We start from the raw sequence: 6000 nt of genomic DNA on the forward strand, positions 1-6000 counted from the left end.
TTTTGGGGGGGGGGAGGGAAAGAAAGGGTTAATTGTAACTGCTGGAATCCAAACTCCTGGAGATATCCCCCACTATCTGGCGTACCTTCCATCTCCTCATCTTGACCTCTTGACCGGGAAGAGGGGGATGCAGAGGGGAGCTTATCAGCATAGACTCTAATCAGGGGCGTTTAATGGGATTCTTCGCATTCCTACAACCTTACAGCCCTGTCAGTTGAATGAAGACCCAGAAGAAGAAGAAAAATCTCTTCCAGGTTGCTTTTGAACTCTCTTCACTCTGCAACGCTCCCTAAATAACTCCCTGGGTGTAGCTCTTCTCCCTAAAATACTAATCCACGCCCCCCCCCCTCCCCGCTGTAATTCCCCCAATCCTTTTCTTTGCTCAGTTCTCACCTTCTAAGGTTGATTAGGCAAAAAACAAAAGCCAATGCAGTCCTAGGTTGCATGGAGAAAGAAAAGAATTAGAACAGAGCTGGAAGGGACCTTGAAAGGTCTTCTAGTCCAGCCCCAGAGGTGCGTTTCAGCAGGTTCTGACCAGTTCTGGAGAACCGGTAGCGGGAATTTTGAGTAGTTCGGAGAACCGGTAGTAAAAATTCTATCTGGCCCCACCCCTGTCTATTCTCTGCCTCCTGAGTCCCAGCTTATCAGGAGGAAATGGAGATTTTGCAGTATCCTTCCCCTGGAGTGGGGAGGGAATGGAGTTTTTGCAGTATCCTTCCCCTGGAGTGGGGAGGGAATGGGGATTTTGCAGTATCCTTCCCCTGGAGTGGGGAGGGAATGGGGATTTTGCAGTATCCTTCCCCTGGAGTGGGGAGGAATGGGGATTTTACAGTATCCTTCCCCTGGAGTGGGGAGGGAATGGGGATTTTGCAGTATCCTTCCCCTGGAGTGGGGAAGGAATGGGGATTTTACTGTATCCTTCCCCTGGAGTGGGGAAGGAATGGGATTTTGCAGTATCCTTTCCCTGGAGTGTGGTGGGAATGGAGATTTTACAGTATCCTTCCCCTGCCACGCCCACCAAGCCACGTCCACAGAACCGGTAGTAAAAAAATTTGAAACCCACCACCGTCCAGCCCCCTGCTCAAGCAGGAGACCTGAACCTACTTCAGACAAGTGACTCTCCAGTCTCTTCTTAAAAAACATTTACAGCTTCTGAAGGCAAGTCGTTCCACTGGTTAATTGTCCTGGCTGTTGGGAAGTTTTTCCTTAATCCCAAGTTGCTTCTCTCCTTGGATAGATTTCATCCATTGTTTCTTGTCCTGCCTTCAGGTGCTTCAGAAGCAACCTAAAACTAAGGAGAAATTTCCTGACAGTGAGAACAATTAACCAGTGGAAAGGTTTGCCTCCAGGAGCTGTGAGTGCTCCATCACTGGAAGTTTTCAAGGAGAGTCTGTGGACACCATTTGTCCAGGAAGGTATAAGGTCTCCTCCTTGAGTAGGGGGTTGGACTAGAAACCTCCAAGGTCCCTTCTGTTATTCTGTTAAAAATGAGGGTGGATATTGCTATGACAGCAATGAAAAAAAAATGTAACCCACCCGCGGTTGAATATTCTGGTCTCCACTGACTTCCTGATTTAGGAAAGGAAAACAGATAAACAGAAAGAAGGAAGGAAGGAAGGAAGGAAGGAAGGAAGGAAGGAAGGAAGGAAAGAAGGAAGGAAGGAAGGAAGGAAGGAAGGAAGGAAGGAAGGAAGGAAGGAAGGAAGGAAGGAAGGAGATAAACAGAGAAGGAAGGGAGGGATAAGAACAAAGGGAAAGAAATAAAGAGAGAAGAGAGGGGCAAAAGGAATAGATGGAGGATAAAAGGAAAGAGGGATAAAGAAATAAAGGAAGGGAAAGGGATAAAGAAGGAAGGAAGGAGATAAACAGAGAAGAAAGGGAGGGATAAGAACAAAGGGAAAGAAGTAAAGAGAGAAGAGGGACAAACGGAAGGGAGGGAGGATAAAAGGAAAGAAGGGATAAAGAAAGAGAGGAAGGGAAAGGGATAAAGAAGGAAGGGAGGAAGGAGATAAACAGAGAAGAAAGTAAGGGATAAGAACAAAGGGAAAGAAGTAAAGAGAGAAGAGAGGGACAAAAGGAAGGGAGGGAGGATAAAAAGGAAAGAAGGGATAAAGGAAGGAAGGAAGGAAGGGAAAGGGATAAAGAAGGAAGGAAAGAAAAGAGATAAAGACAGAAGGAAAGAGGGAAGGAAGGAAATTAATTTATCTGAGCTGGGATCCAGACAATATGATTCCCCAAATCAGAGGCAACCAACTCCATTTTGAGATCCCATAGCTTTCCCATATTCTGCATTTGAGCTGCCCAAAGTTTTACGATTAAACACATTCGGAGGGGGGCTCCAAATTGCTCTCCCCTTCTTTTTCCTTCCTTCCTTCCTTCCTTCCTTCCTTCCTTCCTTCCTTCCTTCCTTCCTTCCTTCCTTCCTTCCTTCCTTCCTCCCTGCCCTTCCCTTTCACACTCTATCGTGGCATCTTGGCATGGAAGAAAGGTATGTTGTTAAGGCATCTGATGTTGACCGGTAAGACGGCCAAAACCAGAGGCATATCTGGCCCGGAAAAAGGACATTTGTTCTCCATCAAAAGCTTCTTGTGTTTAAAAAAGGAGAGGAATAGATTTTGAAGGAGAAAGTCATATATCTTAGGGGTTGTTTTGTTTTTCTTTTTTTTGGTGTTTTTTTTTCTTTCTTTCTCCCCTTCCCTCCTCCACTTTGATTGATTAATTCCAGTCTCTTCAGATCTCTGCTTTTTCCCAGAAACCTGGAATCTCAAAAATTGTTTGATTAAGTCCTAGTTACCATGACAATCCAAATGCCTCTGGCCAGCTTGACCTTTGGCTCCATTCAATTCCCCCAAAGGACTGGACATCAGCATAGAAAAGAATCTTCTTGGTGCTTGCCTCAATGGCTGGCTTCAAACTGGTCAATCCAGGCGTGGACTAAACAATTTAAAAACAACCCGAGAAGCCTTTATTATTTAAGTTCCATAAATGTGGAGTTTGGTAGCCGAGTCTTTTTCCTTCCCCCATTAGCCTGTTAAAAGATCAAGGCATTCCCTGTTTCTTGCAACCACTGTTTTGTGTGTTTTTTTTAAAAAAAATAAAATTTAGAATCACCCAATTCCGTACAAAATTGTTTCTTTAGCTGCTGGTCCCATTTTCCCCCAAGTCGGATTTGTGAAGAATCAATTGAAAGGGATGACAGGTCTCAAATTATTGGTCAATTATCTTCTTAACAACTAATTCCCACAACACTGTCAAATAATTTACTAAGACTGTTTTACTATTATTCTTCTCTTCCTTACTAGTATCTATCTCTTCCCACTTATGGCTATTTACCATGTAGCTTGTATCTTTCAATTTATATTGTTTTTATTTGTTTCCTAGTACGATTTGATAGCTTATTAGTAACCTTGACTATCACGAAGTGTTTAATAATAATAATAATAATAATAATAATAATAATAATAATAATAATAATAATAATAATAATAATATCAGAGTTAGAAGGGACCTTGGAGGTCTTCTAGTCCAACCCCCTGCCCAGGCAGGAAACCCTACACCATTTCAGACAAATGGCTATCCAACATTTTCTTAAAAACTTCCAGTGTTGGAGCATTCACAACTTCTGCAGGCAAGTTGTTCCACCGATTAATTGTTCTAACTGTCAGGAAATTTCTCCTTAGTTCTAGGTTGCTTCTTTCCTTGATCAGTTTCCACCCATTGCTTCTTGTTCTACCCTCAGGTGCTTTGGAGAATAGCTTGACTCCCTCTTCTTTGGGGCAACCCCTGAGATATTGGAAGACTGCTATCATGTCTCCCCTAGTCCTTCTTTTCATTAAACCTGGCATACTGAGTTCCTGCAACCGTTCTTCATATTGTTGTATCTTTTTATTCTTGATGAATGTATTTTATTCTCCTCATGTACACTGAGAGCATATACACCGAAGACAAATTCCTTGTGTGTCCAATCACACTTGACCAGTAAAGAATTCTATTCTATTCTATTCTATTCTATTCTATTCTATTCTATTCTATTCTATTCTATTCTATTCTATTCTATTTCACTTTCCAAAACATTGCAGCCCAAACTTTATAAAGCCATTTATAAAAAGGATGAAGAGGGCTGATCATTGATTAAATTTATATCCTGCCATCCAGCCCAATCAGATGGGAAAAAAAGAGGCTTTTATTACATAAACGGGGGAGGGCAGGACAGGACAGAATTTTTTTTTTTAAAAAAAAATAAGGAACTAAAAGCAAACTAATTAAAACATAATTAAAAAGTAAGCCACAGACTGCTCAGTCTGGACTATCTCCATCTCTTTTCCTCAACGTTCTCAACAAAACAAAATCTGAAATAAGCTTAATTTTCAGAGACGGTAAACGAGAAAGAGAAGGTACCAAATTCTTTCTCAGTATTTCTAACTGAGATAAAGTTTGGTGTCTGTGATTGTGTGTGTGTGTATCTAGCTATATCTATCTATATATGTATATATATCTATATGTATGTAGGTTTTGGCATATTCAGGTCTTTTCCCGTGTAAGGTTGAAAGTGTATATATATATATATATATATATATATATATATATATATATATATATATATATATATATATATATATATATATAAAGTATCTATATGTATATCTATAAAGTATAGATATAAGTATCTATATGTATATGTATAAAGTATCTATATGTATATGTATATCTATATCTAGATAGATAGATAGATAGTTAGATAGACAGATATAGATAGATTAGAGAGAGACAGAGAGAGAGAGAGAAAGAGATCAATTAGAGATAGAGATAGATAGATAGATAGATAGATAGATAGATAGATAGATATAGATTAGAGAGAGAGAGAGAGAGAGAGACAGATAGATAGCTATAGATAGATTAGATAGAGACATAGAGAGACATAGATAGATAGATAGATAGATAGATAGATAGATTAGGTATGTAGATAGATAGATAGACAGATAGATAGATTAGAGAGAGAGACAGATGGATAGATATAGATAGATTACAGACAGATAGATAGAGATAGATAGATTAGATAGAGAGATATAGATAGATAGAGACATAGAGACAGACAGACAGATAGATATCTATCCCAACAATCCCCCAACAATCTGGGTCTTCATTTTACCGACCTCAGAAGGATAGAAAGTTGAGTCAATCTTGAGCCAGTGAGACTCGAACTCCCAAACTTCTGACAGTCGGCAGTCAGCAGAAGTAGCCTGCAGTACTGCATTCTAACCACTGTGCCAGCACAGTAAAGTGCAGTTGCAGGAATTGGGTGCGCCTAGTTTTATGAAAAGAAGGGCTAGGGGGTGACATGATAGCAGTGTTCCCATATTTGAGGGGCTGCCACGGAAAAGAGAGGGTCAACCTATTCTCCAAGCATCAGGAGGCAAGAGAAGAATCAATGGATGGAAATTAAGCAAACTAGAATTAAGGAGAAATTTCTCGACACGGAGAACAATTAATCAGCGGAACGACTTGCCTCCAGAAGTTGTGAGTGCTCCATCACCGGAGGCAGAAAATATGACTTCTGTAACAGAATCATCAGTGCTTGGAATACTTTACCTAACTCTGTGGTCTCTTCTCACAACCCTAAAAGCTTTAACCAAAAGCTTTCTACTATTGACCTCACCCCATTCCTAAGAGGACCATAAGGGGCGTGCATAAGCGCACAAACGTGCCTACCATTCCTGTCCTATTGTTTTTCTTTTCTTCTTCCTATATATATATATATATATATATATATATATATATATATATATATATATATATATATATATATATATATATATATATATGCTTATACCTCGTTATATTTACTCATATATGTGTTTATATACTATATAATCTTTTTGTATGATACCTACATATATTGTTGTGACAAAATAAATAAATAAAATAAAAATAAATATTTAGGTTGCCTTGCAGAGTGAAGAGAGTTCAAAAGCAACCTGTAAGAGATTTTTTTTCCCCTTA

The sequence above is a fragment of the Ahaetulla prasina genome, chromosome 15 (genome assembly GCF_028640845.1).
Source record: "Ahaetulla prasina isolate Xishuangbanna chromosome 15, ASM2864084v1, whole genome shotgun sequence".
Classification (NCBI taxonomy): domain Eukaryota; kingdom Metazoa; phylum Chordata; class Lepidosauria; order Squamata; family Colubridae; genus Ahaetulla; species Ahaetulla prasina.